This window comes from Triticum dicoccoides, chromosome 5A, assembly GCF_002162155.2.
Source record: "Triticum dicoccoides isolate Atlit2015 ecotype Zavitan chromosome 5A, WEW_v2.0, whole genome shotgun sequence".
NCBI lineage: Eukaryota > Viridiplantae > Streptophyta > Magnoliopsida > Poales > Poaceae > Triticum > Triticum dicoccoides.
Window position 1 is genome coordinate 372243189 of NC_041388.1, and position 12678 is coordinate 372255866.

Consider the following 12678-nt stretch of genomic DNA (forward strand, 5'->3'; position numbering starts at 1 on the left):
GCCTATTGGGCCATAATGGAGAGAGGGAGGCTGCCACAAGAGGTGCCCCCCCCCCAAAAGCCCAATCCGAAATGGGCAAGGGGTGGGGGGCGGCCCTTCCTTTACTTCTCCCTCTCCCCCCTTTCCCCTCTCCGTTGGATGGAAGGGAGGGGGACGAATCCTACCTGGACTGGGAGTCCAAGTAGGACTCCCCCCTTGGCGCGCCCCCCTTGGGCTGGCCACCTCCTCCCCTCCTTTATATACGGGGGCAGGGGCATCCCAAAGGCACAACAGTTGTTTCTTAGTCGTGTGTGGTTCCCCCTTCCACAGTTTACTCCTTCGGTCATATTGTTGTAGTGCTTAGGCGAAGCCCTGCACGGATCACATCACCATCACCGTCACGATGCCGTCGTGCTGAAGGAACTCTCCCTCAACCCTCTACTGGATCAAGAGTTTGAGGGACGTCATCGAGCAGAACGTGTGCTGAACACGGAGGTGCCGTACGTTCGGTATTTGGATCAGTTGGATCGTGAAGGCGTTCGACTACATCAACCGCGTTAACATAACCTCCCGCTTTCGGTCTACGAGGGTACGTGGACACACTCTCCCCTCTCGTTGCTATGCATCTCCTAGATAGATCTTGTGTGATCGTAGGATTTTTTTTGAAATTGCATGCTACGTTCCCCAACAGTATATGTGTGGTGCAATGTGTTCTCTGTTGAACAACAAACTAATATATATGTGCCAGGCCTATTCCATTCAAATTCTGATAAGAACATATATTATTTCTTGATCTTAGTGGCTTAATTTCTTTATTCTGATAAGAACAAATGCTACTCTTATCATAGATTTCTATACTTTCCTATCTGTGCATGTGTGGTGCAAAGTGGTTATATATACTTTATTATCATCTTTGTTCTAAAATTTCCCCTCTCCCCTAATTCTAATTAGAACAAATGCTCACCTCCGATCTATCTTAATTTCTTTTTCTCCTCTGTCCTAGTAAGAACACATACTACCCAGCTGCCTAATGCTCGATGATTACTTGCATAGCATTTCTATGTAAAATCTAAGAGTAACACGTTAAAATTCCTAAATGTTTTTTTATCTTCTTTCTTTTATTAACCCTCTTTCTTGGTCAGTATTACTCTTCTTTATTTTCCAATAATACAAGTATTCCTCTTCTTTATTGTTGTCATCTTTTCTTGGTAAGAACATATACTGTTCTCTCCTAGCTCTCTCTCTCTCTCTCATGGATGATAAGAACAAATAATACTCTTGCATAAATGCCTGCCCAATGATGGATAATATCATGAGGCATTTATTCATCTCATAATGTCAGATTACTACTTAAATTGGTTTATTGCTCAATAATGAACTTGCGTAGCATCCCAATGCAAATTCCGAGGCATCTGATAAGGATAGATCAATACTTAAGTTGTTTTCTTCAAGGGATCCATGGGGCGGCGACGATGACTTACCACCATGTACCACAATGACAATGACTTACCACCATGTGAAGCAACGATGCCGACATCCACACATGGTGATGACGAAGTCCTGTACGTGCGACGGCGCATGCGACATGAATATTTTAGATGTATAGATGAACCATATGTATGCATTTGGATGTATGGATGAAACTTATAAAATATGGTGTATTTTTTATAAAACACAAGAATGGTTATTAGTGGTGCACAAGTTGGAAGGCATGCCACCACTAATCAGAGTTTCTTTAAAAAAATCACGACTAGTTACTAATGCTGTGTATGTTGAAGGGAATGTCACCAGTATTGTAATTACTAGTGCCATGCATACAGTAGCGCTCGTCGCTATTAACCAGTTACTAGTGGCGTGTGACCTCACGTTATCGATAACATGTTACCAGTGGCGTGATACTATTGATATACCCTCCACACGCCATTATCAACAAGAAATACACACCACTAATAAGCTACTTCTATAGCAGTGGCATAAGTATTGAAGGAAATCACATAACATGTGCAACTTTGTTAACCCGGAGCATCATGGAGGGATAAGAAAGAAAGGAGTGGACCAGAAAGTCAACAACTACTGAGCTAAATGAAAAAAAAAATGAATTTTGAAATCTCAAAAGTACTGAAAAAATACGTACATGAATATATCTATGTGTATATTTATGCCATTGTATAGTGTAGGAATAAAATTGAATATTGGTCCTCAGATTAAGTCAATCCAGCTGTTGAAAGGTGGCAAATCCTAATAATCTTGTCCATTGGATATTATCTTCACTTCACTAGATTCTAACAGATGTCCATGAATTAAAAAAAATATTCATGATTTTGCACAAATTTTCAAGGATTAAAGAAGTGTTCATGATTTTTTTTAAATATTCACAAAAGTAAAATAAAATTTGTGAATTACAGGAAAATCCACGAATTCAAACAAAAAATATTCATGAATTTAAAATGTTTTTTTCAAAAAATATTTGCCCATCCAAAAAATGTTAGCTGATTAAAAAAGTGTTCAGAATTTTATAAAAATGTCCCAGAATTGAATAAAAATATGTCTCGAGTTTTACAAATGTATTTTCTTTTCAAAAATTTATAAAAATGTTCACAAATTGATTTTTTTTCCTTGATTGGATAAAAAAAAGGTTCACAAACTCGAAAAATGATATGAGAAAAGTATACATGATTTCAGAAAATATTCAAAAAATTTAAAAAAGATGATACAAAAAATAGAAATAAGAAAATAATTGAAATAAAAAACAAATATAAAAATAAATAAAAATGAAAATAAAAAATGAAAATAAAAAAATCTGAATTAAAACCCGAAGCAAAAATACGAAAAAAGGAAAATCAGGTCTGACAAGGTTTCCCATAACCGGGAAAAAACTAGTCGGGCTGGACAAAAATGTACGTGGCGGGGCATGTGTGGTGCGCGTGGTCGCTAACGAGCGGCCGGCGCGGTAAATAGGATTGCCCTCTGTACGACTCCCGTGGTCTTAATTTCCACCGAAAAAGGCGTCATCATGGGCCGGCCCAGCTCGCGTAATATGGGCAGTTAGTCGCCTAAAGCCTGAAATAGCGAGCAACTAACTGAGGAGTACTCCTTTCGGAGCCTCCCAAGGGTCGGTCACTAGAGGTGGACTGGGAGTGCGCCACTTGGTGCACTCTCAGCCGCCGCCACATGTCGCGCTTTGAACGTTTTCTCTGGATTTTGTTTTTATTTTATTTTTCCGTACGCATTTTCGGCTTTAGATGACTTTTTAGCTTTTCTATTTCCCCCTGGTTTTTCTTAGAATTTGGACCAAAAAATTCAAATTTTTTTGCACAAAAATGTGTTTTTCCTTCTGGATGAGGCACACATTTGATTCTGTGAGAGGCACGATCATGCCTTTCGGAAAAGGAAAAAATATGTTTTTTTTCCGCGAGAGACACGATTTACTGCTCGTGGAGGCGCGGATTTGCTTCCGCGAGAGGCACGATCGTGCCACTCAGAAAGAAAAAAATGCATTTTTTTTTGTTCCGCGACAGGCACGAGTTTAATTCTTGTGGAGGCATGAATTTGCTTCCGTGAGAGGCACAACCATGCCTCCTGGAAAGGGAAACATTGCGTGGCTCTTCAGAAAGGGAGAAATGTGCTCCCGATTCGGATTTTTCATGAAAAAAAGTTAGTTGAAACCTGTCAACATGAGATCTAATTTTAAAGATCTCAAGGCGAGAGATCCAATGGTGAAGACAGTTCGAGGTTTGGACACACGGTTTAACAGGTAAAACATTTTGAATAAACGAATCTATGAAAACACTCAGAGATTGCGAGAAGTGACGCACATGCGGTGCATCACTTGTCGCAAGCTGACAAAATGAAAATGATCTTTGAAGAAATACTCTTTAATTAGTGATTTCGCTTGAAATAGTAGCCCTGAATCAGCGTACTTCCGTTGCAAGCTGCAAATTTCAGGCTGACCTAACTGTGGCCTCTGCCCCCTCTACAAGCGAGAGCAGGAGACGGACATCCATCTGTTCGTTAAGTGCCACTTCACTACTAGGCTCTGACGTTTGATCATTGATAAATATGGCCTTGTGCACACGACACTAATGACTGGCATCTTGCGGGATCCTTTTTGGAGTGGTGGGATAGGCAAACCAATTTGAGCAACCCGGATCGACGCGCCATGGCCTCTCTTATCATGCTTGTGTTGTGGACAATATGGAATGAGAGGAACGCTAGGGTGTTCCGTCACAAAAATGCACCGCCAACAATTCTCCTAAAGCTTATTGTGGATGAAGCCAATGATGTAGGGTGGAACCCTAGATGGCCGATCTTTCACGAAAGGAGCGGATCCCGCGAGGAACACGAGGAACACGAGGGGAAACACGAGGGGAAACGCGAGGGAAAATACGAGAGAAACACTAAAACCAACAAGAATGATCACACATATGCTAGATCCTCGAACACAGAAGAGATACAAGATCCATAGTCAACTAGGGACGATACAAGTAGCACGATCTTCTCCGTGAGGAGGTCTTGAGGTTCTTCCCGTGAAGGGGTCTTGAATCCACTTGGGGGATCTTCTCCGAGGAGAAGGTAACCAAGTGGATGAGCAAAGCTCTGACACGAATATGAGCTAATCCTTTGCTGTCCCTAGCTAGGAGGAGGGCGAGGTCTATTTATAGTCATAGTACAAAAAGGGCTAAAGTGAAGGGGTACATGGGCCTCAGCCCGCAACTGTACGCAGCCAGGGGCCGGACGTCCAATGGGCATCGGACGTCCGGAGGCTCGGAACGGCCGGACGTACATAGATCTTCGGACTTCCATAGATTACGCTCGGTTGCCGTGGCGTCAGATGTCCATAGGGGTCTGGTCATCCGGTCTTCCGCGGACTTCCGTAGTTTCCGTTCGGTTGCCGGGGCGCCGGTCGTCCGAAGATGGACGGTCGTCCGTGGCCTAGGAGTCGTCGGACGTCCGGCCGCTGTAGTCTTCTTCGGCCAGATTTCCTTGGGCTTGACGCTTGGTGTCCTCGCTGTCTTGTCTGATGGATGTAGCTGCTCCATGGATCTCCTCCAAGTACCTGATCACATATAGTGTTTTCGCTTGAGGTAGCAGCCATGTCTCATGTATAGAAAGGGGTAGTTCGGAGAGGAGCGAGTTCACCTTATCTTTGATAGCCCTTGCTCGTGCTCTTGTCATTGGTCCAAGTGATGTTGTGGGAGATGTAGGTAGGTCCATGGGGATGACCTTGGGATGCTCCGCATCATCTCCCCTCCCTTGGGAAAGATCCGACCTCGGATCGAATTCTTCATCACCATGGTATGGTGAGAGATCCTTGACGTTGAAGACGTCGCTCACGTTGTACTTGTCATGCGGGAGGTCGATCTTGTAAGCATTGTTGTTGTAACGTGCAAGCACCTTGAAGGGTCCATCCGCTCGTGGTAGAAGTTTGGACTTGTGTTCGTTGGGGAAGCGGTCCTTGCGAAGGTGTAGCCACACAAAATCTCCAATGTTCAATACCATGGGGTGCTTGTTGATGTTGAGCTTGGTCGCAAGTCGTTGTACTTGGCGCTCGATGGTGTGCCTTGTATCTTCATGCACCTTCTTGATATTGTTCACACATGCACTTGCGTCCATATTGTTGCGCTCTTGTAGTGGTAGAGGAAGAATGTCCAATTGGGACAACGGGTTGAATCCGTAGACGACCTCGAAGGGGGACTTGCCGGTAGTCGAGTGTCTTGATCAGTTGTAGGCATACTCGACGATAGGTAGGCACTCCTCCCACTCCTTGATGTTCTTCTTGATTAGCACGCGAAGTAGAGCGGAGAGTGTGTGGGTCGTCACCTCCGTTTGGTCATCGGTTTGTGGATGGTAAGCCGTGGAGAAGAGTAGTTTGATTCCGAGCTTGGCGCATAGGGTCTTCCAAAAGTAACTCAAGAACTTGACGTCGCGATCAGAGACAATTGTCTTTGGCACTCCATGTAGACGGAGGATTTCCCTATGGAAGAGATTGGCAACATGTGAAGCATCGTCTATCTTGTTGCAAGGACTGAAATGTGCCCTCTTAGAGAATCGGTCCACAACAACAAATACTGAATCCTTTCCATTTCTAGTTCTAGGCAAACCAAGCACAAAATCCATGCTAATATCTTCCCATGATTGGTACGATATTGGGAGAGGCATATAGATACCATGGGATTGAGCTTTACACTTAGCTTTGCGGCATGTAGAGCATCGGTTGGTGAAGCGGTTGACGTCGCGGAACATCTTCGGCCAAAAATAGTTCTCGGAGAGCGTAGCAAATGTCTTGTCGCGTCCAAAATGTCCCATTAGTCCTCCTCCATGAGATTCTTGCAAAAGCAACAAACGAAGAGAAGACTCGGGGATGCATAGTTTATTAGCTCTCATAAGATAACCATCTTTGAAGTAATAGCATTCCCAAGATGTATGCATCAAACATTTGGCATAAGGAATAGCAAAAGTAGGATCGTGCGCATACACGTCTTTTATGTGCTCAAAGCCAATAACATCCAATTCAAGTTGAGTAACAAGCATGCATATGCGGGAAAGAGCGTCCGCCACAACATTTTCCTTACCTTTAATGTACTTGATGACATAAGGAAAAGACTCAATGAATTCACTCCATTTAGAATGACACTTGTTCAACTTAGTTTGACCCTTAAGGTATTTAAGCGTTCCATGGTCGGTATGAATGATAAATTCATGAGGGCAAAGATAATGTTCCCATTTATGCAAAACTCGCACTAAAGCATATAACTCTTTGTCATAGATGGGGTAATTGAGTTGCGCTCCAGAGAGTTTTTCACTAAAGTATGCTATGGGGCGCTTCTCTTGCGTTAACGCACCTCCTATGCCATTACCACTAGCATCACAATGAATCTCAAAGGGTTTGTCAAAGTTGGGTAATGCAAGCACGGGAGCATGGGTAAGCAAATTCTTAAGCTCATTGAATGCAGTATCTTGGGAGGGTCCCCAAACAAAGGGCGCATTCTTCTTACTCAAAGCATGCAAATGTGAAGCAATGGTGCTAAAGTCCTTCACAAATCTATGGTAGAAACCGGCTAAACCAAGGAAGCTACCCACTTGTTGCAAGTTGGTTGGTTGTGGCCAAGTTTTAATAGCACTAATCTTAGATTCATCAACATGAACATCCTTAGAAGGCACTAAAAAACCCAAGAAAACAAGCTTATCAACACCAAAGAGGCATTTTTCCATATTAGCATAGAGTCACTCTTTTCGAAGAGTTTTCAAAATGGTTCGAAGATGGGTGACATGATCTTTGAGAGATTTGCTAAAAACAAGGATATCATCGAAATAGACCACAACAAACTCACCAATGTAAGGGCGAAACACATAATGCATAAGACGCATGAAAGTACCAGGTGCTTCCGATAAACCCATAGGCATAACTAACCACTCATACAAACCAAACTTTGTTTTAAAAGTGGTTTTCCATTCATCACCCTCTTGTATGCGTATTTGATAGTAACCACTTTTAAGATCAATTTTTGAGAAAATAGTGGAACCGCTAAGCTCATCTAGCATATCATCAAGGCGTGGAATGGGGTACCTATATCGAACGGTGATAGCATTTATAGGTCTACAATTGGAACACATGCGAAAGCTACCATCTCTTTTTGGCACAAGAATGACCGGTGCGGCACAAGGACTCAAACTTTCACGCACATGTCCATGGTCTATGAGATGTTTTACTTGTTGGGGAACGTAGTAATTTAAAAAAAAAAACCTACGCACACGCACGATCATGGTGATGCATAGCAACGAGAGGGGAGAGTGTGTCCACGTACCCTCGTAGACCGAAAGCGGAAGCGTTAGCACAACGCGGTTGATGTAGTCGTACGTCTTCACAATCCGACCAATCCAAGTACCGAACGTACGGCACCTCCGAGTTCAGCACACGTTCAGCTCGATGACGTCCCTCGAACTCCGATCCAGCCGCATAACAACATACGTTGTTCCCTTTGTCATCGGTATGTTACTTGCCCGAGATTCGATCGTCGGTATCTCAATACCTAGTTCAATATCATTACCGGCAAGTCTCTTTACTCGTTTCATAATACATCATCTTGCAACTAACTCATTAGTCACAATGCTTGCAAGGCTTATAGTGATGTGCATTACCGAGAGGGCCCAGAGATACCTCTCCGACAATCGGAGTGACAAATCCTAATCTCGAAATACGCCAACCCAACAAGTACCTTCGGAGACACCTGTAGAGCACATTTATAATCACACAGTTACTTGTGACATTTGGTAGCACACAAAGTGTTCCTCCGGTAAAGGGAAGTTGCATAATCTCATAGTCATAGGAACATGCATAAGTCATGAAGAAAGCAATAGCAACATACTAAATGATCAAGTGCTAAGCTAACGGAATGGGTCAAGTCAATCACATTATTCTCCTAATAATGTGATCCCGTAATCAAATGACAACTCATGTCCATGGCTAGGAAACTTAACCATCTTCGATTAACAAGCTAGTCAAGTAGAGGCATACTAGTGACACTATGTTTGTCTATGTATTCACACATGTATTATGTTTCCGGTTAATACAATTCTAGCATGAATAATAAAAAATTATCATGAAATAAGGAAATAAATAATAACTTTATTATTGCCTCTATGGCATATTTCCTTCATTACTTGCCTTTGTATTTCTTTGGTTTCTTCGGGGTTGACGCGGTAGGGGGCTATTGTTAGGAAGGGGAGCTCCGGGGATGAGGTCAATTCGGTTCTTAATGCCTCGTAGTGGAGGTAGACCGGAGGTAGCTCGTTGGGGGAAAACATCTTGGAATTCCTACAAAATAGAAGACAACACTAAAGGTAGGGTGTGAGAGGTGTTAGATTTTGGTGCCTCATCCTTGCATAAAAGGACATAGTGTAGGACACTTGATGGGTTCTCACACACTTCTCGTATCTCACATTTTGTGGCAAATAGAACTAAGTTCTTCTTTTCTCTCATCGTGGAGGCACTCGATTTGGGCATGTGGCACTCACTCTCTTTTTGGTGGTTCTCTCTCTCACTATCCTCTCCATGATGGGTGGTTTTCTTGTCGGCGATCACTTGGCTTGGAGACATAGGGCGAAGGACGTACTCCTTTCCTTTCATCTTGAAGATATAGTGGTTCGCTCGGCCATTGTGGATGACACCTCTATCAAATTGCCATGGTCGTCCAAGAAGAAGGTGGCAAACGGTTGAAAGAACATGCGGTGCCCCATGTTTGGTTTTGGTAATTGATGGCAATCTCTATGGACTAATGGTTGCCTTGAGTTATATTTGAAGGATTTGTCCATAGGCATTTCTTGAAGTCCATGTGTTGGTTTCAAGGAGTTTATAAGTCAACCAAGGTGCTATCAAGGAATTATGCAAAGATTGCTCATGTGAGTGTTGAGCTTATAAGGAATTATGCAAAGATTGCTCATGTGAGTGTTGAGCTTATTGCAAGCATGTCTTGAAGAAGAAGATTGTGTGATCATTCATGTTTAGCTTCAAGACATCATCCAAATAAAGAGAGTTGGAAAGATTCAAGGTTGATCAAGACTAAGTCAATAGTGAATCAAGTTGATCAACTCACAAAGCGACAAGATATACCGAGAGGGATCAAGTGATCCCATGGTATGGTAAGTGTTATCCATTAAGCTTTGTGTACTAAGCCATGGTCTATGTGAGAGTTCTATGTGGGGTTAGGTATGTGCCCATGAGATAGCATAAAGAGGAAGATATCATACAACCCATGGAGAGGATGACACCAAGTGGTGATCGTCATCAAGATTGCCGTGTGCAAGTTCAAGTGGAGCATCACGAAGAGATCAAGTGCTTGAAGCTTGATGTCCATTGTTGTGACAATGGACTTGTGAGGATGTGCGAAAGAGTGGCTCACCCATAGTGGCTTATGGGGGAGCAATCAACTTGTCTTCATTGACCCAATGCAATCGAGAAAGGTGGTCCATCTTGAGGAGGACAAGATCTTCATCATCTAGCTCAAGTGGATCATGCGCAAGGCAAAGGTTTGCCCTTGATAGGTTTTCTATTTTACCGGTCTCATGGTGGTAGTTGGGAGACCGGGTTATAGGATCGATTGTCGTACTATCAAGGGGGGCTCTCGATGTGTATCTTGATCGTATCATTCATAGAGAGCTCAAACCATTGCATCCCTACATCATCTTTCTTGGTTCTTGTGTGGTTCTTCTCTTTGTGAGTTTTAGAGCTTATAGTCATCTTTATGACAAGCTCGAGTTCATCGAAGACAGAGTTCACACATGCATCTTCTATAATGTTTTCGATGTTGGAGGTTATGACGGATCTTCTCGGTTGGAGGTTTCTCTCCTCTATTTCATAGGCATACCTCCCCTGCCACTTTGTAATTTTACTAGTCATTGTTGGATGCTTCTCGTCGTCTTCTATCCAACAAGCTTGAGTTTGCTCAATTTGGAGCTCATCTATAGAAGTTGTGGCAGTTTAGGCTTTATTGTGTCCTCTGTTTTCTCGGTGGTGTTCTTGAAAGCCTCTCGCGGTAGTACCGCGGCCAGGGCGGTAGTACCGCCCATCAGTAGTAGTACCGCTTGTTAGTACCGCTGGTACTACCGCCCCTGCTGTGGTCTCGACTTTTTTGTGTCGGTTTTCATAAAAGACCACACATGGGAGCGGTAGTAGGGACGACAGTAGGGCGCGGTAGTACCGCTTGTTTAAGCGGTAGTACCACTCCTACATTCGCTCCAACTGCCGCACACCTTGTTGCCCTCCTCTATTTTTCCAGCGGCTGTAGGGAGCAGCAGTACCGCTCACTAGCGGTAGTATCGCCCGCAGGGCGGTAGTACCGTTCTTATGCGCGTACTTCTGCTTTCTCAGCCCCGGTTGACCCATGCCTGCTTGCCACAGCGGTAGTACCGTTGTGGCAGCGGTACTACCGCTCCATCAATGGTAGTACCGCCCAGATGCATGCTACGGGCTGCATAACGGTTGAAATTTTCCCCACCTATAAAAGGGGGTCTTCTTCCCCATTGAACCTTATCCTTTGAGCTCGTGTTCTTCCCCCATTGTTGACCTTCTTCGAGCTTGCTAACTCTCAATCCCCCATTGTTGATTCTTGCTAGTTTTTGAGGGAAAAGAGAGAGGAGATCTAGATCCACATTTCCACCAATCACTTTCTCCTCTATGTGAGGGGAACCCCTTGGATCTAGATCTTGGAGTTCTTGGTGTTCTCCTTCTTGTTCTTCCTCTCATTTTCCTCCCTAGCATTAGTTGCTTTGGTGGGATTTGGGAGAGAAGGACTTGGGCACTCCGTGTGCCCTTGCCATTGCATTTGGTGCATCGGTTTGAGTTCTCCACGTGATACGTGGAAGTCACAAGTTGATAAGCTTATTACTCTTAGGTGCTTGGTACCCTTGAGCGCGTTCCTCTTGGGTGCTTGGGCGCCCTAGATGGTTGTTGGTGTTAGGAGCTCAATCATTGTGGTGTAAAGCTCCGGGCAAGCGTCGGGGTCTCCAATTAGGTTGTGGAGATTGTCCCGAGCAACTTGATGGGTTCCAGTGACCACCCCCAAGGGTTGCCAAAGTGTACGGGTTCGGTGACCGCCCCCAAGGGTTGCCATTTGTATGGGTTCAGTGACCGCCCTCAAGGGTCCCATAGTGGAATCACGGCATCTTGCATTTTGCGAGGGCGCGAGGAGATTGCGGTGGCCCTAGTGGTTTCTTGGGGAGCATTGTGCCTCCACACCGCTCCAAACAGAGATTACATCCACAAGGGTGTGAACTTCGGGATACATCATCGTCTACGCGTGCCTCGGTTATCTCTTACCCGAGCCCTTTACTTGTGGGTTATCAACATGTTAGCTCTACAAGTTGAAATTTGCTTGTGTTTGGTGTGAAGATGATGTTGGATATCCTTGCAATCTACCACCGGGAATTATTTCCAAATACTTCTTGTCTTTTGACAATTGGTACTCACTTATTTGTGGTAGAAATTATTGATCATCTTTACATTAGCCTTTGCTTTTATTTGCCTTATCTCTTGCCTAGGATTGTGTCAACTCCCATTGTATTCCATACCACTTGTGGATCTTGTTATTTCCTTGAGCTTGTCTAGTGTTTGTATAGATATAGTGAAAGTGGTGATCCCATCTTGTGCTTTTTGTATTCAAATGCAAATTCTCCATAATGCACAATGCTTGGGGGAGCTATCCTATTTTTCTTAGAACACTCACCTTGTGATCCTTTTCAAGTGTGTCTTGGTGGAATGCAAATCGTTTCTTTTGGTACTTTGTGCCATCATGAAACTTTGTAGAGCATTTGGTTTGTTCGGAACCATTCTCTCTTTTGGGAGTTTTACATCCTTCTTTTTGTTTATCAATGGATATCTCATTCCTTGATGTATCGTTTAATGATATCCTCCAAGTCATGATTTATTCATTTGATATCCTTTCTTAACTTGGTATTTCTTTTTCTTTTGGTTTCGGTTCTTGAAAGTCTTGAGCATGCATATTTACTTCATGAATTTTTGTTGGCATGCTTTCTTTCCTTGACCCAATATATAGGGGAAACTCCACCTAGTCTCAATTTGGATGAGATGTGCATGAAATTAATTTTCATATTTATATGCACAAATGTATGTGGAGTTTGTCCTATGTATTGGTGTTTCTAACTCTATGGTCCCAATAAGTTTGGGTACCATTTTGTTTGTGT